This window comes from Mixophyes fleayi, chromosome 2, assembly GCF_038048845.1.
Source record: "Mixophyes fleayi isolate aMixFle1 chromosome 2, aMixFle1.hap1, whole genome shotgun sequence".
Classification (NCBI taxonomy): Eukaryota; Metazoa; Chordata; class Amphibia; order Anura; family Limnodynastidae; genus Mixophyes; species Mixophyes fleayi.
Window position 1 is genome coordinate 331,909,783 of NC_134403.1, and position 21,593 is coordinate 331,931,375.

At 41.5% G+C, this 21,593-nt stretch overlaps 1 long non-coding RNA gene across 1 annotated transcript; it reads left to right on the top strand.

The window, feature by feature from the left end:
• Nucleotides 1-3,651: 3,651 nt before the first annotated feature.
• LOC142139363 (uncharacterized) lies at nucleotides 3,652-4,280 on the top strand. The gene is made up of 2 exons (XR_012688193.1): nucleotides 3,652-4,141; nucleotides 4,198-4,280. It is a non-coding gene; the product is annotated as an uncharacterized LOC142139363 (long non-coding RNA).
• The last annotated feature ends 17,313 nt before the right edge of the window (nucleotides 4,281-21,593 follow it).

Below are 21,593 nucleotides of genomic sequence, written 5' to 3' on the forward strand. Positions count from 1 at the left end.
GACTTAAAACCACACAGGACGCATTTTAGCTCAATGCTCTTGTCTCATATCATAACACAAAAGTGTACCGATTTCTTGCAATTGCAATACCACCTAATAATTTATATAATAGGAGGTTCTCTTGCCACATTTCGAAGTTCATATAAAGCTGTGTTTTGGAGACATTCTTGTATTTTAAGTTTGGTAGCAACAGGAAGTGTATTAATATAGCTTTCCCACATGTCAAAGAACTTTGCAACTTGATTTTCTTTATCAATTAGTGCCTCTCCGAAAATAATCGCAGTTTGAGGAACTATCGCCAGTTTGTTGCGGAATCGGTTGTGAATTCATACACACTACATGATCGGAAGATGATTGGAATGAGATTATTAAACAGTACGACCAACCAAATGAAACGACAATTGGGACTTTGGAATGACTGTCATTTGGTGTGTAAGTATACATACTAACGCGATATGTGGCCGAGTGGACGTATATCGGCTGATTGGCAGGATAAATACGTGGAAAACCTCCAGTGTGTACCTATCCTAAGTGTTTATGTTTTATTGTACCAAAGCACATTGCATCTGTTGATTTAGTTTTCTAAACCTTCTAAAAATCAACAATGGAACGATGTCAGGCAAATGTGGAAGTGTGTATTAACTCACGACAGTTCTCCATAGAGTTTACAGTCATAATCTTTTTAGCAGATGGTTATGAGAAATGAAGAGCACAGATCTGAAGGTAAATCGTGTGTGTACAGTAGGGATGTGCACCGGCGACTTTTGAGGTCTCGTGTTTTGTGTTTTGGATCCGGATTTTCGTTATTTTTGAGGTTCGGATTTGTCTCGCAAAACACTTGACGAAAGGTCTCGGTTCGGATTTAAGGTATTGGATTCGGATTTTTTTTGAAAAAAACATAAAAAGTTTAAAAATCAAGTTTTTGGGCTTATTTTCACTCCTAGGCTATTATTAACCTCAATAACATTCAATAACAAGCATTTCCACTAATTTACAGTGTATTCTGAACACCTCACAATATAGTTATTAGTCCAAAACATTGCAACAAGGTATCTTTCTGGACTGCGTAGAGGAGTGGGTCACCACAATATCTTAAAAACCCTGAACTTTTATGATTCGCACCAATAATTGTACCTGGACTGCGTAGAGGAGTGGGTCACCACTGTATATTAAAAACCCTGAACTTTTATGATTCGCACCAATAATTGTACCTGGACTGCGTAGAGGAGTGGGTCACCACAATATATATTAAAAACCCTGAACTTTTATGAATCGCACCAATAATTGTACCTGGACTGCGTAGAGGAGTGGGTCACCACAATATCTTAAAAACCCTGAACTTTTATGATTCGCACCAATAATTGTACCTGGACTGCGTAGAGGAGTGGGTCACCACAATATATATTAAAAACCCTGAACTTTTATGAATCGCACCAATAAATGTACCTGGACTGCGTAGAGGAGTGGGTCACCACAATATATATTAAAAACCCTGAACTTTTATGAATCGCACCAATAAATGTACCTGGACTGCGTAGAGGAGTGGGTCACCACAATATATTAAAAACCCTGAACTTTTATGATTCGCACCAATAATTGGACCTGGACTGCGTAGAGGAGTGGGTCACCACAATATATTAAAAACCCTGAACTTTTATGATTCGCACCAATAATTGTACCTGGACTGCGTAGAGGAGTGGGTCACCACAATATATATTAAAAACCCTGAACTTTTATGAATCGCACCAATAATTGTACCTGGACTGCGTAGAGGAGTGGGTCACCACAATATCTTAAAAACCCTGAACTTTTATGATTCGCACCAATAATTGGACCTGGACTGCGTAGAGGAGTGGGTCACCACAATATATTAAAAACCCTGAACTTTTATGATTCGCACCAATAATTGTACCTGGACTGCGTAGAGGAGTGGGTCACCACAATATCTTAAAAACCCTGAACTTTTATGATTCGCACCAATAATTGTACCTGGACTGCGTAGAGGAGTGGGCACTGGGCACCACAATAAAATATATAAAAAACCTTCAACAGATCTGCATTACACTACACATACGGCTGCTCCTCCATCCTCTCCATCATATACATGTTGGAGTTTTAGCGTGTGACAACCTCTTGTTTTTGATAATGTCAGTGCATTTTGAATATTTTTCAATTTGCCCCACACCACTGAATGTACTTTATCTATGATACGCAATACGCATCTATCTATCTTGACTGCGTAGTGTGGTGGCCCCGGTACACAATTTGGTACCGAGGCCACAATATAATTAAAAAACCCTCCACGTGTCTGAATTCCACCAAACAAGTATCTGGACTGCATAGTGGGGTGGCCCCGGTACCCAATTTGATACCGGGACCACAATACCTCCTCCAAACATGGTACAGACAATTCGTCATTGAGAGACCCCAGACAGACAGGGTCGAAGTGTTATTGTTTGACTTTGTAAGCCCAAAAAAATGTCCCTGTTGCACATAGTCGTGCAATGAAGACTGACTTTTTCATTTAAAGGCACGATCTTTAAAGTGTAGTGTTTGTAAGTCTAAGTCATATTATACTTTTGGTAAAATTGGTTTATTTTGTTCCTCTTTATGGTAATTAATTAGTAATAGAAGTAAAGTAGGAAATAGAATTAAAGTATGAAATAGAATTAAAGTAGGAAATAGAGTGGTATAGAGTTGTAGTGTGGTATAGATAGAGTGGTCCACACAATATAATAATAAAACCCTCAACTGGTCTGAATTCCACCAAACAAGTATCTTGACTGCGTAGTGGGGTGGCCCCGGTACACAATTTGGTACCGAGGCCACAATATAATTAAAAAACCCTCCACGTGTCTGAATTCCACCAAACAAGTATCTGGACTGCATAGTGGGGTGGCCCCGGTACCCAATTTGATACCGGGGCCACAATACCTCCTCCAAACATGGTACAGACAATTCGTCATTGAGAGACCCCAGACAGACAGGGTCGAAGTGTTATTGTTTGACTTTGTAAACCCAAAAAAATGTCCCTGTTGCACATAGTCGTGCAATGAAGACTGACTTTTTCATTTAAAGGCACGATCTTTAAAGTGTAGTGTTTGTAAGTCTAAGTCATATTATACTTTTGGTAAAATTGGTTTATTTTGTTCCTCTTTATGGTAATTAATTAGTAATAGAAGTAAAGTAGGAAATAGAATTAAAGTATGAAATAGAATTAAAGTAGGAAATAGAGTGGTATAGAGTTGTAGTGTGGTATAGATAGAGTGGTCCACACAATATAATAATAAAACCCTCAACTGGTCTGAATTCCACCAAACAAGTATCTTGACTGCGTAGTGGGGTGACCCCGGTACACAATTTGGTACCGAGGCCACAATATAATTAAAAAACCCTCCACGTGTCTGAATTCCACCAAACAAGTATCTGGACTGCATAGTGGGGTGGCCCCGGTACCCAATTTGATACCGGGGCCACAATACCTCCTCCAAACATGGTACAGACAATTCGTCATTGAGAGACCCCAGACAGACAGGGTCAAAGTGTTATTGTTTGACTTTGTAAACCCAAAAAAATGTCCCTGTTGCACATAGTCGTGCAATGAAGACTGACTTTTTCATTTAAAGGCACGATCTTTAAAGTGTCAGAAAGAGAGAGAAGACACAGGAGAGGAGAGTTGTAGCTGGGGACCTGGGGTGGAAGCTCCCAGGCTCCCCCAGCATTGCCTGGAAGTCTGAGCGTGGTGACTGAGCCAGGGCAAGGAATGTGTGCCCTGGATGAGGGGGAGAACTCCATGCCACTATAGTGAACCCAAGAGAGAGGGGGACACTGCACATGGAAGAGGCCCTGGAGTGAGGGCTGCTACAAGAGGCATGGTAGTTGTAGTGTCAGATCCTGAGGCTGAGAGTACACAGAGTGACGTGTCAGAGCACAGGAGACATTATCCCCGCAGAGGAGGGATGAGCTGCAGTTGAGAGGTACACAGAGTGTGTCAGAGCTGCATGGAGGAGAGGCTGCCTGCCTATTAGCATCCATGCATGTGCCCCTGCAGAAAGGGTGATCTGCAGTGAGTATGGAGTGCAAGAGACATGTAAATTATGTTATTTAACATCTGGATAACATTAAGAACTGTGCAGGAGGAGTGATAAGATATTTGCAACCATATTCGTATTTCTCATTAATAACTGTGCTGGAGAGAGTAAGGAGATGTATATATTCTGCAACCATTATGATTATCGTGCTGGAGGAAGAGTGTAAATAAAAGTTCAGTTTGTTATAGAGATGGTCTGGCGCCCAAATTATTGTGACTTCTATTACACTGCACCAAAGTGACATTACCTGTGTCCCACTAACTACAAAGAAACACCTGCATGTGCAGGGACCCCCTGATCATTTACACCCATGCCCATCAGCTAGCCAGGGCTTGAGAAGGAGGTGCACTGTGTACCCTTTGCACCCCACACTACACACAGTGACAGGGGGTTACATAATGAGGCCACAATATAATTAAAAAATTGGGCATCAACTGTCACCGTTGTTTAATATCTGATACACCTAAATATGGACTGCACAGTGGAGTGTCCCCCGTAGTAAATTTGGTGCCGGGGCCACAATACCTCCTCCAACTTCCAAGTGTAGTGTTTATAAAGACACACAGCGTCGAAGTGTTATTATTAGTTGACTTTCTTAACCCTAAAATTGTCCCTGTTGCAAATATTCGTGCAATGGACAGTTACTTTTCTATTGAAAGACTCAAGCTTTCAAGTGTAGTGTTTATAAAATATAAACAACAATACAGTAGTTTTAGAGCACGTCAATACCTCTTGTTTTAAATTATGACACGGCATTTTACTTTTGGTTTAATTTCTTGAATTTTTTTACATTTGGTTTTACTTTTTGAACATGGCAAACGACTGTTGCTTGGTCATATAATGCAAAAAAAAAAGTTCCAAGATGGAATTGTCCTTGGGCCCTCACACCCACCCTTATGTTGTTGAAATAGGACATGCACACTTTAACAAACCAATCATTTCAGCGACAGGGCCTACCAAACAACTTTGGCTGAAATGATTGGTTTGTTTGGGCCCCCACACCAAAAAAGCTATTCATCTCTCCCTGTACAGACTAAACAGGCTCTACTGAGGCAAGATGTCGTCCTCATCCTCAACCTCTGATTCCTCTCCCCCTACAGTGTGTACTTCCTCCTCATCACACATTATCAATTCGTCCCCGCTGGACTCCACAACCACAGGTCCCTCTGTAGTATCTGGAGGGCAGTGCTGTACTTCATTGAGGAATTGATTATTCATTTTTATAAACATCATTTTTTCAACGTTGTGAGGAAGCAACCTCCTTCGCCGCTCACTGACCAGGTTCCCCGCTGCACTAAAAACTCTTTCCGAGTACACACTGGAGGGGGGACAACTCAGGTAAAATAGAGCCAGTTTGTACAGGGGCTTCCAAACTGCCTTTTTTTCCTGCCAGTAACAATATGGACTGTCTGACATGTCTACTTGGATGGTGTCAGCAAAGTAATCATCCACAATTTTTTCTATTGTGACAGCATCCAATGCAGCGAGAGTAGACATGTCTGCAATGGTTGGCAGGTCCTTCAGTCCGGACCAGATGTTATCAGCATCCCCGCCAGTGCCTCTTTTGGGAAAACTGAGCTTTTTCCTCGCAGCCATAGATGTGGAAGAAAATGAGGGTGGAGCTGTTGGCATGTCACGGTCCTCTTCAGAGGACAATCTCCTGACCAGCAGGTCTTTGCACCGCTGTAGACTTGTGTCCGCCGGAAACAGAGACACAACATACGCTTTAAACCGAGGATCGAGCACGGTGGCCAGAATGTATTCCTCTGACTTTAAAAGAGTGACCACCCTCGGATCCTGGCAAAGCGTACGAAGGGCTACATCCACAAGAGCTACATGCTTGGTGTAATCGCAATGGCTTACCAGCTCCTCCCTCACTTTCTCCAGCTGCTTCTGCAACAGCCTGATCAGGGGAATGACCTGACTCAAGCTGGCAGTGTCGGAACTGACTTCTCGTGTGGCAAGTTCAAATGGCTGCAGAACCTTGCACAACACGGAAATCAGTCTCCACTGCGCTTGACTGAGGCGCATCCCCACTCCTTTGCCTATGTCGTAGGTGGCTGTGTAGGCCTGAATGGCCTTTTGCTGCTCCTCCATCCTCTGCAGCATATAGAGGGTGGAGTTCCAGCGCGTCACAACCTCTTGTTTGAGGTGATGGCAGGGCAGGTTCAAGCTTTTTTGATGTGCCTCTAGTCTGCGGTAGGCACTGGCTGAATGCCGAAAGTGTCCAGCAATTTTGCGGGCCACCGCAAGCATCTCCTGCACACCCCTGTCACTCTTGAGGTAATGCTGCACCACCAAATTAATGGTGTGGGCAAAACATGGGACGTGCTGGAAATTGCCCATATTTAATGCCCGCACAATGTTACTGGCATTGTCTGACACCACAAATCCCCATGAGAGTCTAAGTGGGGTAAGCCACTGGGAGATAATTTCCCTCATTTTCTCTAATATGTTGTCAGCGTTGTGCCTCTTATTAAAGCCTGTAATGCACAATGTTGCCTGCCTTTGCATGAGCAGCCATTTTGTAGATGCTGCTACTGATGCAGCTGTTGCTGTTGCTGCGGAAGGGGATGCATCTACCCAGTGGGCTGTCACAGTCATATAGTCCTTCGTTTGCCCAGAACCACTTGTCCACATGTCCGTGGTTAAGTGGACAGTGGGTACAACCGCATTTTTAAGAGCACTGAGGACACTTGATCGTACTTCTCTGTACATTTTTGGTATCGCCTGCCTAGTGAAGTGGAATCTCGAGGGGATTTGGTACCGGGGACACAATACCTCCATCAACCCTCTAAATCCCACTCCACTGATGGCGGACACCGGGCGCACGTCTAACACCAACATTGCAGTTACAGCCGCAGTTATACGCTTTGCAATAGGGTGACTACTATCGTATTTGGTGGTCATGGCAAACGACTGTTGGACGGTCAATTGTTTTGTGAAAGACTTAGCGGTCTTACGACTTCCCCTCTGGGAAGATGACCGACTAACAGCAGCAACAGCAGCAGTGGCAGTAGTAGGCGCACCGCTGCAGGATTCCTCGGATGAATCCCGTATTGAGGAGGACTCAGTCTGGCTGCTGACTTGGGCTGCAGGACTGAATCTGATGGAGATTGTGGAGGAAGTTGACGAGAAGGGTGTTGCTGGTGTGTATCCAACTGGACCACGGGATTTAGGTGTCCCTGTACCGATGAGGGTCCTAGCCCCAGTTCCTGAACTAACCACTGAACTATGAAGGTTATTCAGGTGACGTATAAGGGAGGATGTTCCTAGGTGGGCAAGATCCTTACCCCTGCTTATTTGAGCTTTACATAAGCTACATATGGCCATACATTGGTTGTCTGGATTTGGATAAAAATAACTCCAGACCGAAGAGGTGCATTTTTTGGTCTTCTGACCAGGCATGACGATGGGCTTTTTCATCCCATGGACATCAGCTGTTTCCCCCCCTGGTGCCTCATTTACAATAACCACATCACCATCCTCATCATCAAGTTCCTCCACAGCGCCAGCTACATCATCAATAGCCTCCTCCCGAGCCAACTCTTCCCGTACAGTGATGGGAAGGTCAGGCTTGACAACCACCAACATCCTTGGACTCGCCTTGTGGATTTGTGATAATTTCTCTTTAGAAGGCAGAGTTGTTTGCTGTTTTGTTGCTGACAGCATAACTCTCTTCAATTTTTTGTAGGGGGGGGGAGGAGGAGGAGGGCTAAGATCCGTGGGTGAAGCTGAACCACTAGTCATGAACACGGGCCAGGGCCTAAGCCGTTCCTTGCCACTCCGTGTCGTAAATGGCATATTGGCAACTTTACGTTTCTCCTCAGATGATTTTAAGTTTCTCTTTTTGCTACTTTTTCTTAACTTGGGCTTTTTGGATTTTACATGCCCGGTACTACGAGATTGGGCATCGGGCTTGGAAGACGACGTTGATGGCATTTCATCGTCTATGTCATGACTAGTGGCAGCAGCTTCAGCATTAGGAGGAAGTGGGTCTTGATCTTTCCCTACTTTATCCTCCAAATTTTTGGTCTCCATTATATGTAGCACAAGATACTGCAGAATGTGTGAACTTGGTAATATTGCAGTACCAATGGACTTATACTGCTGGATTGGTTTTGCAAATTTGGTTATAATTATTATATATTTTTTTTTTTTTAAATTTTTTATTTTTTTTTACTTTTTTTTTATTTTTAAAAAACTTGGGAATAGTGGGGAAATAACTATGCCCTTAGAAGCACAGAGCACAGGACACAGCACCACTGGACTGAACAGGACACGGCACAGGACCCAGCAGCACTACGGAACTCAGCAGGACAGAGCACAGGACACAGCACCACTGGACTGATACTGCAGAATGTGTGAACTTGGTAATATTGCAGTACCAATGGACTTATAATGCTGGATTGGTTTTGCAAATTTGGTTATAATTATTATATATTTTTTTTTTTTAAATTTTTTATTTTTTTTTACTTTTTTTTTATTTTTTAAAAACTTGGGAATAATGGGGAAATAACTATGCCCTTAGAAGCACAGAGCACAGGACACAGCACCACTGGACTGAACAGGACACGGCACAGGACCCAGCAGCACTACGGAACTCAGCAGGACAGAGCACAGGACACAGCACCACTGGACTGATACTGCAGAATGTGTAAACTTTGTAATATTGCAGTACCACTGGACTTTTACTGCTGAATGTGTGAACTTGGTAATATTGCAGTACCAATGGGCTTATACTGCAGGATTGGTTGTGCAAATTTTGTGGTAATTAAAAAATATTAAAGTAGTTTTTGGTATTTTTTAAAAAAACTTTTTTTTATTTTTTTAAACACAGGGGAATATTGGGGAAATAACTATGCCCTTAGAAGCACAGAGCACAGGACACAGCACCACTGGACTGAACAGGACACAGCACAGGACCCAGCAGCACCACTGCCCTCAGAAGGACAGAGCACAGCACACAGCACCACTGGACTGATACTGCAGAACACAGCACAGCACAGCACAGCACTAAACAGTACAGCACAGCACAGCACAGCACAGCACAGCACAGCACAGCACTAAACAGCACAGAACTAAACAGCACAGAACTAAACAGCACAGAACTAAACAGCACAGAACTAAACAGCACAGAACTAAACAGCACAGAACTAAACAGCACAGAGGACCACCTAACACACCCTCCCTCTACCCTGATCAATGCCCGAGTGAAGATGGCGGCGACTAGCGGGGAATTTATAGGATCCGAGTATCGCGAGATCCGACAGCGGGATTATGAGTCAGAGCCTCAGTTTCACTTTTGAATTTGGCGCCAATACCCGGATCTGTCTCGGATCCGACTCGGATCCGCAACGTTCGGGTGGGCTCGGATTTCATAAATCCGAGTGCGCTCATCCCTAGTGTACAGTGTCGGACTGGGGTATGAAGGACCCACTTGAGGGGGTGTGGCCAGCCATAATAGAGGCGAGACACTAGAGGGGGAGTGATCAGCCCACGAAAGAGAGTTAGCACCATAGTGTAGTATATAAAGAATGCAGTGTGTATATAAAGAGTACACAGTCTTGACCTGCCCCTTAGATTGGGCAGAACAGTCAGCAAAACTCAGGATTTTCCCGCTAGAATCAGAAAATTTGACTGTCCTGCTCTCTCCTACCTGTTCTTGTCACTTTCACCACCTGTGGCTGCTGGTTTCTTTAGTTGCAGCTTGTCTGGATCCTGGAATGTTGGAGACCCAATTTTGAGAAAAAAAATGGGTAGATTTAGAAAATTCCAACCAGCCCCAGCGTTAAATCAATAGGACCCACGATTAATAGTTAGGCCTTCCTCCAGCCCCAACAGTAACATAGTAACATAGTTGATGAGGTTGAAAAAAGACACCAGTCCATCAAGTGCAACCTATTTTGGATCTCCTGCGATCCTGCACTTATATTTGAAATTATTCCAGAGTAGGCAACCGCCCATCTGTTTCAATTTTGAAAATCCCCCCCAGACTCAATATTGCAATCCAATTTTTACCCTATATCCACTACTATCCTTTATTTTAAATTAACGGTCGTATCCCTGGATACACCTTTCCGCTAAAAATTTGTCTAACCCTTTCTTAAACATATCTATTGAATCTGCCATCACAACCTTCCCTGGCAATGAATTCTATATCTTGACTGCCCTTACTGTAAAGAACCCCTTCTTTTGCTGGTTGTGAAATTTCCTCTCCTCTAACCTTAGGGGATGACCATGTGTCCTGTGTATGGTCCTTGGGGTAAAAAGTTCCCATGAAAGCTCTCTGTATTGACCCCTAATGTATTTGTACACAGTAATCATATCTCCCCTTAGACGCCTCTTTTCTAAAGTAAACATGCCTAAACTGGCTAACCTTTCCTCATAACTTAATGACTCCATACCCTTTATCAATTTTGTCGCCCTTCTCTGAACCCTTTCTAGTTCCAAATTATCTTTTTTATAGAGTGGTGCCCAGAACTGTACTGCATATTCAAGATGAGGTCTTACCAACGATTTATACAGTGGCAAAATTACACTGTCTTCCCTTGCATCTATGCCCCTTTTTATGCATGCCAATACTTTGTTTGCCCTTGCAGCTGCTGCTTGACATTGAGCACTATTGCTAAGTCTACTGTCTACGAGCACTCCCAAATCCTTTTCCATTATAGATTCTTCCAAATTAATTCCATTTAATTTATAGATACCTTACATTTATCTGTGTTAAACCTCATATTCCATTTAGCCGCCCAATCCTCCAGTTTATTTAAGTCCCTCTGTAGAGAAGCTACATCTTGCTCTGATTTTATTACCTTACAGAGTTTAGTGTCATCTGCAAAAATAGAAACTTTACTCTCTAAACCATCACCAAGGTCATTAATAAATATATTAAAAAGGAGTGGTCCCAGCACGGAACCTTGAGATACTCCACTTAAGACCTTTGACCAATTAGAAAATGTTCCATTTATCACAACTCTCTGTTCCCTATTCTCTAACCAGTTTTCGATCCAAGTACAAATTTTGATTTCTAGACCCAGTTCCCTTATTTTGTAAACCAACCTCTTGTGTGGCATTGTATCAAAGGCCTTTGCAAAATCTAAGTAGACCACATCTACTGTCCTGCCCTGGTCTAAGTTCCCACTAACTTCCTCGTAGAAACTAATTAGATTAGTTTGACATGACCTATCCCTCACAAATCCATGTTGATTCCCACTAATAATTTTATTGCGTACCAAGTTATCCTGAATACTGTCCCTTAAAATACCTTCCAGTAGTTTCCCCACTATTGATGTCAGGCTTACAGGTCTATAATTCTCTGGTTGTGATCTCGTCCCCTTTTTAAACAACGGCACCACATCTGCTATTCGCCAATCCCTTGGTACTGAGCCTGATGAGATTGAATCTCTGAAAATTAAGAATAGCGGTCTAGCTATTTCCGAGTTTAACTCCATAAGGACCCTGGGGTGTATGCCATCTGGACCTGGAGCTTTATTTATCAGTAAAATAATAGTATACCCATTTAATAAATAAACCTATTTCCCTCCCTCCAAACAGCCCCAGCAATAAATAGCATTTACGTATAATAAATATACCTATTTCCCACAACTGTCACTGCCATTAAATAACACATATTCACTTTTTTTTTTTAAAAGATATTTTATTGAGCTTTAGAATAGACAATAAGGGAAACAGGCAATACAGGTAAAACAGAACTGCAATGAAGTTTCCACATAATATAAGCAGCGTATTGTTATTAATATGAAAATACAAAAGCAAATTTAGGGAGGGTTGGTGGAAGAGAAAAGAGAAAGGAAAGAATAAGGATGAGAGGGACAGGGGAAATCACTAGCCAAAGCGATAGGAAGAAAAGTAAGAAGGTGATGAACCATAACGAGGATCAAGATTGGTAGTTAGGGCTCAGCAGCCTTAAAATGAAAGCGGAGGGTAGGCTCCAAGAAACTCAGTCCAAGGACTCCAGACCATATCGAATTGGACAGGAGTGCGGCGGATAATGCTAATCATATACTCCATATGATAGACTTGTCAAGTGCGGTTGACCACAGAGGGCAGGTCAGGAGGGCTCGGGTTTTTCCAAAGAAGGGCAATTTGGCATCTAGCAGCACTAAGTATATGTGTGATAAGTTTCTGAGTTGATTTTGATACCTTGGGAATAGAGCGCGGGAGTAAGGAATACGACATATTCACATTTAATAGACCTCATGCTCCTCAAACTCAGGCCCACAGTCAATTAATAGCCCCCAAACCACCCCCATCTTAAATTAATAGTCCTCACTATAAATTTAAATTGCCCCACTATCACCCAACAAATTAGCATCCATTAGTTAGCCACCACCTACCACACACACATTACATTGCCACAAGCCCGCTGTCAACACACACACACATTACTGTGCCCCTTCATCACCATGCTGTGCCCCCTTATGATCACACTGATCCATGCTGCTTTTTTTTTGCCCCACTTCACCACCCTGTGCCATGCTGCTTTTGCTCTCCCCTTCTCCTGGCCCCCCTTTCATCACCCTGCACCATACTGCTTTGGCCTTCCTTCACACTCCGCCATGCTGCTTTGGCCCCCTTCACACTCTGCCATGTTGCTTTGGCCCCCCTTCACACTCTGCTTTGCTGCCTTTGCCCCTATTCACACTCTGCCATGCTTCCTTTGCTCCCCCTTTACACTCTGCCATGCTTCCTTTGCTCCCCCTTACTTCCGTTCCTTCACCTTTTCTATCGGCTTCTTTCTTCTCTTCCTGTCATCTTGCCGACTCCTCTCTGCGCCGCTCCTCACTGAACGTCGGACGTGATGATGTCACACCCGACATCCAGTGTAAACGGAGCAGAGAGGAGGGGCGCCGGTGCCGCGATCACGTATTTTTTTTTGTATTATTATTTTTTAAAGGTATTGGCTCCACCTACCAATGAAGAGGGAAGCCATCAGGATCGGGGCCTACCGGGTATACCCCAGCTCCCGGGCGGGCCAATCCGACCCTGTGTGTGTGTGTGTACACATAAATTTGCATGCTCATCGGGACTTTCAATCATAGGTAAAAACGTTACACGTGCTTTTTCTTGCCACTATATTTTTATCAGTTTGTCTATTAATGTTGTCATAATTTAATTATTCTATATCTAGCATGGTGTTACCAGTATTAGGTAAAACTGGTCTTCAGCTGACCAAGTATATGACAATATTGTCTTTCAAATTATATATTTTTATGACAATTTTGTGTATGAATTACAATTTTTACATATCCATTTCTTCTTCGTTTTTTACTTATTTACATAGCCATGTGTACCTATGGATAAGAATCTGATATATAATATGAATATATTGTGGGCCTGATTCAAGTCAGAAAGCAAATTGGCCGTACTTTACGTGTTTAAAAAGAGCATCTCTTGCGTAGTTACACCCGGATTCCAATCAAGTTCAATGCTAGAGTTTCTTTTCATATGTTTCGATTTGAATATAGGTGTAAATGCTGTATGAACAGTACTTGCCCTACATAGACACACATTATAGAATGAAATATACACACATGCGTATGTATGTATAGTAAATTTACATCAGAAAGCACATAACTTGTATTTAATGATGAATTAAAAAAACACCTTCTAACAATGTAATACATTTAAAACATACATTTTTCAATTATAATCCATTTTTAGTTTCACAAATGATTTAAAATTAACTAAATAATTAACTCTTCAATGCATACAATGTGTTCTGAAAATAAACATTCATACGTCCGGCCTTAAGTCAGGCCCTTTATATACCAACCATTCAGATGAGTTCTGATGTTAACACTCCAGTGTTTAGGTCTGCACCCTTGTGCTTAGTTATAGAACTCCAATCACATCATTAGACTTTAATTAGGTACAAATAAACTCCTTCTTACTCACACATTGTTATCTACTAAACTCACCTACTGATCTATTTCTCTTCATACGGAGAAAACAGGAAATCAGTGCTTTATTAAATTAAATGTACAAAGAACATGTACATTGCGCATTCTAATGAATAGCATTTTTATTTTTTGAGAAAAAAAAGGGTACTTGTCGAAAAAGATGAGCTGTGTACAATCAAATTGTCAGCTGCTCTTCTTATACGTCTTTTCGCCCCCATGCTGGACACTGAGGTCGGTCTTCTCTGCCAGGATCCTGTCTAAATATTTCACTACTGACTATGCCCACATGGTACACAACATATTCACAATGTCCTTTAATAGGTGGCAGCAGGGCTAATGGAGGCTTATGATATAACATCTTCAACAGTGGTTCTAAAAGGAACATTAGAATCAACTCTGAGGCATAATACACTTTGAGAGACATGTATCAGGAACAGTAGACAACCAACCTTTGTTTTTAGAGATGAGGGGCCCTCGGACTCTCACACCATTAATTGGAGCATCTGAATCAAATTACTACTTTTAATAGGGTTGATGTCAGAGATCAGTATACCATTTTCCTATGGATTCATGCGTTCAATAAAAACATGATAACATACCACCTGGGGGTAAATGTATAAATGTCCGGATTCTTCAACTCCGGCGTGTTCAGCGTCTTCGGCGATTAAATTTAAAGCGGCGCTGCATTGTAAAGGGAAACTTCCCTTTACAATGCAGCGCCGCTTTAAATTTAATCGCCGAAGACGCTGAACACGCCGGAGTTGAAGAATCCGGACATTAATACATTTACCCCCAGGTGTTTATTGTGTGATAACATTCTATTCTTCTCCTCTGAGTATTAGTACTCAGCTGAAGATCCGATTAATGAAAGGAATCCACTGCGATAAGTGTTCACAAACTTCTTCCCAGCATCAGCAGAGATTGAGTTTTATTATATGCTTTTTTGGGCATGTATTTTGTACCAGTTGCACTGTAAATGTCACAACAAAAGTCTAACCTTCGGACACTTTATTACCCCTTTCATTCATTAAGACTATTTTTTTCTTTAGTTTTATATTTTTAAAATATTTTATATTAAAAGACAAGCAATTTGCCCATGTAAAGAAAAAGTTTAAAATACACAGAAGAGCCACCTATACTAAAGAGAGTCTGGATGTCCCCTTACTTAAGCCATAAATAACAATAAACAAAGCAATATAAAAATAAAGCATAGTTATTTAATGAAAGGGGTAATTATAAAGTGGCAGGAGGTTAGTTTTAGTTTTGCACAGTTCGTCTCTTCAGATCTAAAGAGACATGCGTGTAGGACAGTGCTGGGCGGACCGTGTAGAGGCAGTTGTGCAACACCAAAGCATTTAGCAGTCTGCATCCATTGCGCTCTGTAAAAATGGAGATTCAGTATAACAATTCCGCATAACCTGAACCCTTAGTATTTGACTGAATCCTATATTCAGTGCATCAACACTTATCTCTAGAAACATTTGTTTGCTAAAAGTGTTGTACAACTATTGATAAAGAAAATACAGATACACTATATGTATAACGTATTTGGACGCTTGACCATTACACCAACAGGGACTGTAATGATATTGTATTCAAATACAAATACTTTAATATGGAGTTGGTCCCCCTTTTGCACTGATAACAGCTTCCACTCTTCTTGGAAGGCTTTATACAAGATGTTGGAGTGTTTCTGTGAGAATTTGCATCCATTCATTCTGTATAGCATTATGAGGTCAGAAACTGATGTTGGACTAGAAGGCCTGGCTCTCTTCATTCCAGTTCATCCCAAAGGTGTTCAATGGAGTTGAGGTCAGGGCTCTGTGGGGGCCAGTCAAGTTCTTCTGCATCAAATTAATCAAACCATGTCTTTGTAGTCCTTGCATTGTGCACTGGGGCTCAGTCATGTTGGAATAGAAAAGGGTCTTCCCCAAACTGTTGCTACAAAGTTGGAAACATAGCATTGTCCAAAATGACTTGGTTTGCTGAAGCATTAAGATTGCCCTTCACTGGAGATAAGGGGCTTTGCCCAAACCCTGAAAAACAGCCCCATACCATTATCCCTCCTCCACCAAACTTCACAGTTGGCATAATGCAGTCAGGTAAGCAACATTCTCATGACATCCACAAAACCCAGACTCACCCATCTGCCTGCCAGAGAGGCATGACTTTACAGAACACGTTTCCACTGCTCCACAGTCCAGTGTCTGTGTGCTTTACACCACTCCATCCGACGCTTGGCATTGGTCTTGATGATGTAAGGCTTGCATGCAGCTGCTCGACCATGGAACCCCATTCCATTAAGCTCCCACCAGTTTTTTTTGCTTACATTAATGCCAGTGAAAGTTCAAAACTCTATAGCTATTATTATTATTTATTTGTTAGGCGCCACAAGGTATCCGCAGCGCCGCACACAGTACCAGTGGCGGATCCAGGGTGGGGGGGGGGGGGCGATCGCCCCCTCCAGCAGGGGCTTGCTGCCGGCGGCTGCACACTGTGCAGGTCCGTTCAGCAGTGATAATGTGCTGCCCGGCTGCTCTGATTGTGTTTTAAACACAACCAGAGCAGCGGGACAGCACACTTTCACTGCCGAACGGACCTGCACATACTGTGCAGCCGCCGGCAGCCTTAGAAGTTAGATCACCCCCCCCCCCCCCCCATATCGCCCGGGGTAGAAAAAAATTCTAGATCCGCCCCTGCACAGTACTAACAGTAGACTATACAGGATGAAACCATACAGAACAATGAACAAAAAGTGCCAATAATTCAGAAACTCCGGCTAGTCATATGCAGTAAAGACGGAGCGGAAGAACAGGTATGGAGACAGGAGGGGAGGGGGCCCTGCTCATACGAGCTTACATCCTAAGGGAAGCTATGGAATCAGCAGAGCATTGGTGACTTTTATGCACCATGTGCCTTAGCAGTCATTGATCCCGCTCTATTTTACGTGGTCTTCTGCTTCGTGGCTGCTGTTCCTAAACGCTTCCACTTTCTAATAATATCACTTACAGTTGACCGTGGAATATCCAGCAGGAATGAAATATCACGAACCGTCTTATTGTAAAGGTAGCATCCTATCACAGTACCACGCTGAAGTCACTGAGCGCTTCAGAATGACCCATTTTGTGTCACAAATGTTTGCAAATGGAGACGGCGTGGCTAGGTGCTTGATTTTATACACCTCTGGCAACGGGAACGGGTCTGATTGAAACACCTCAATTCAATAATTAACAGTTGTGGCCAAATGTTGATATACTATATGTGCTGTAGTTTGAATAACTCTAGTATACAAACAATACATGGTTAAATATTGTAGATTCCAGCACAATTAGATGACAGTTTCTTGCTCAAGATGAGTCATAAATGCTTCTGAGAAGACATAAATCTTCACGCTGTACCTACGTCTCTGAACATCTCTCGGCTAAGAATCTCTTGGGTGATTCATTGAAGGTTGCGAGAGACATCACTATGTTGCTGATACACAGGTATGTTGCTATGGCTGTACCATTTAAATAGTGTGCAGGCTACACGTTCATTGTGATACACATAGTTACACAGATTGACATATTTACCAGCCTGATTGCTTTAAATTAATTAATTGAAAGAAGTGCGCCTACCTTTCTTTTTTTTCACTAATTTCTAGTTTGTTTTTTTGGTAGTGGACTACTCCCTGCAGGTGCTGCATGCTTTAAAATGACACCCTGAATATACCTACAAGAGATGTCTTGACGGTGGCAGGTGAGCTTATCCCAATATAGCTGTATTGTGCACAAAAGTCTCCTATTTATGTATATCCCGACACATGATTTATTTATTTTTTTGCTTTAGAGAGTGCCAGACAATATTTTCTTTTGTTCTTTCATAATCGCTTTATATAAATTCCTTTGTCCTCAGTAACTGCTCAACAACAGTGTTTAACAATAAAGCAGTCACACATCACATTTACATTAACGTACATACAATTACACAAATTTATAGATCAAAATCATTATAAATTATATTAATATAACAGGACAAATTTGTATAATTTTAAACACATTTTATCATTTATACATTATATTATTTATTGAGTTTGCTTAAAGGGTAAATTTGAAAAACACAGGATTTAGGATTATTTAATCTAAAACAAATTAATGGTATTATATTAGCTCCGCTGGTCTCATAGTCAAACAAACAACAACACACTCTTGTGAGGAAAATGGCAATATTACCTCATTCATTCTAAAAATGCTAAATACAGTCTTCTCACTCCTGATCCTACCAATTCATTGGCTTTACATCAAAAGTAATTGGGGGAGAGGATGCTATTGAATACACAGCAAAACAAAAAGTGATTATTTCATTCTGAATAACTCATTCAATAATAGGAGAGCAGTAACCAAACTCATTTTTAAAGACACAACTCTAATGAAGTATAGAGAATTTAATCTCCATGAGTTCGGGAGACTTGGTAACTCGTGCTAGAAGGAGCTGAATTGCCAAATACACATTGTCCTTATTTTTATAATTATTATTCATAAAACATATAACACATATGTCACAAATACAAATACAAGTAATAATACAACAGGAAAGACAGATGCAGTAAATACATAAACTAAACTGGAGATGTTGTTAAGATCTATCGACCCCATATTCAAAGAATCACGGCAGCAAGCCCTGGCCAAGAGAGACCAATTATTCTATAAGCAGTTCCTATTGATCTTTTCCAGCATAAAGTAACCATGACAGGTACATGGTTTTCCAGATAGAAGCTAAATGCAAACATGCCCCTAAAGAGATATGCTGCCATAGACAATTACCGAATATAGTATTTGCTAATGCGCAGCTAGCAATGCGGAGTTACTAAAACACAAGGAAAAAATCTGCACTTGACAATTCTCCTTACTGATCCATCTATTTCTTCCTTCATCATCTATTTATATAGTGCCACTAATTCTGCAGCACTGTACAGAGAACTCATTCACATTAGTCCCTGCCTCGTTGGAGCTTACAATCTAAACCCCCTAACATACACACAAACCGAGGGAGACTAAGGGCAATTTAATAGCAGACAATTAACCTACCAGTATGTTTTTGGAGTGTGGGAGGAAACCGGAGCACCCGGAGGAAACCCACGCAAACACGGGGAGAACAAACAAACTCCTCACAGATAAGGCCACAGTCGGGAATCGAACGCATGACCCCAGTGCTGTGAGGCAGAAGTGCTAACCACTGAGCCACCGTGCTGCCCTTTTTTTGTGTTGCGTGCAGGAATGGAAATGTAAGAAATAAAGTTTTTGTGTTCTGTCTGTGAATAAAGACCTTTCTGTGGGAGACATCGATTCTCATTTAGGAGGCGTACTCAACGCAGTTCGCATTATGGACACATCAAGAAGCACACCCACCCTCCACTCTCAGGAGATAGCTCTACAAAACCTCAAGTGTACCTGAGTGTAGGGAGAAGTGGAAAATCGCTCACTGTGCAATTTATGAAACATCAAAACGTCCATCCTCCTTTATAACTTTATAACCATCCCCTCAATAAAAGATACGTTTCCTTTTTTTTCTTAAATACTGCTCAGACTAGCCTCATTCATTACTTAAATCAATAATTATTTTAGTACATGTGCACATTTGCATGTTGAAAACTTTCTTTCATTGGGCATAATGTGCCTAGAACTGCATATCTCTGACGAAACGCAACTGGACAATGCGAAATGCGTTCCATTAAAAATATAGGATGAGAATGTCTGCACCAGCTCAGAGCTGGTGAAAAAAGTCAAGCAGTTTAGCTGACTGGAAATGGTCTAGCGCCCCTCCACACATCAATTAATGCCCCTAAACATGCACCCTCTCAACCCTTATATTTTAATAACACTGCTTGGCAAAATGAGATTTGGTTTTTGCACTGTTTTGCAAAACTAAAATAACAATTGCTGCTCCTTATCCATATACGTCCTCACTCCGCCCAACTTCTCCCCATTGATAACCTCTGCTCCTCAACAGGTGCCGCCATCCTGCTCCATAAACCTATGCGCTGTGGTGGAAATTTCAGCGCACGTACAGAAACTGAGGCGTATAGCACAGGGATTGTTCTGTGCAGCACATCAGCTGTTTGCTGGTTATGAAATGAGGCCCAGTGCATTTATTTGTGCACATCAGGCAGCAGAGAGTGTTCTGTAGAGGTCCCCTTCCTGCCATCTGCACACCTACCTCCATTGTCCCTCTAAACTAATGTCTGGTAGCAAAGTGATGGACTTCTACCTACACTTGGGAAGGGGAGTGGTGAAAATAAGGTGGGAGGTGGGAAATTCAAGAGAATTATATATTAATGGTGATACTTTGTAGCTGGCAACATCACAAAATACACATAAATCATATTTGTAAAAATGTACATATAAATTGTCAATATAAATATACTTATTTAGAAGTCAATTAAATAATCCATATGGAACAACTTTAAACCCCATCTGCAATAGTGTCAAAGTTCACCAAAGATGGAACAAACCCCTTAAATGAACTCAATGGGAATTTGTCACATGCAAATATCAGAGCAGGGATTGTTCATTCTGATGCACATTAGTTATCAGGTGAATATCTCTAATCATGAATGGTAAATGTACCATCAGGGCAATGTTTCCTTCCGGATATAGTTCTGGAAAAGGGAACACAAGTTTATCTAATTATTAAGAAAGAAGTGAAATGAAGACCTTCCCAAGATCACCCCTAATGCAAATAAATATAAACATTTGTTATAGTGGAATCTTAAGAACACACTTGGAACCTCCGTGCTTCAGTGAGGTCACTGGTTCCTATAGTTACCTGATAATGTGTAATTTCATGAATATGGTTCAGCCCACAAAATGGCTGCCTCCAAAGAGTGTAGACCAAGTGCCTCAGCGATATCACTGGTTCATACTGAATTAATCGGCTGCATTATGATAACTATTTGTTCAGCCTACAAAATGATTGCTTCTATGGAGTATAAATAAGTGTGAGTATTGTCTCACTAAACAAGATGGCTGCATCCACAGTGTCTATGTAACTGATGCACTTTAAAGTCTGCAGGTGATCACTAGCCATCCAATTAGCAATCTGCCTCATCAATATAATGCCTAGAACACAGAACAGAAAGTTAAGCGCTAGGGAACTTGCAAACTAACAATCATTGTACCAATCTGTAATCCACTGGTTAAATATAATCTTGTATTTGGGGTTTAAGCATCTGTTTATAAGAAAGATCCAGGAGAACCAGAGATTTTTGATAAACGGGCTACCTTATTAATAATTATTATGGAACTATAAGAATCTAAAGGTATTTCTAAATTAAAAGTTAATTTGTATTTCTCATATTTAAAAATAACAGTCTTAAAACATTATTTTGAATATTGTTTAAGTTCTCTGTGGCAAAATAATTAATGCAGGTTACTTTATAGCAAGTGAGTCTACCTCTACTCAGTCCCCTTTTATAAATGAGGCAGAACTGCAGGTCACCACGTACAGCAACTCCCAAGTACTCATGATAAATGAATTCAGTGGCAATTCACATTTTCTAGGGAATACAGGCTACTGAATGCAAAACCATCGTTGGCCA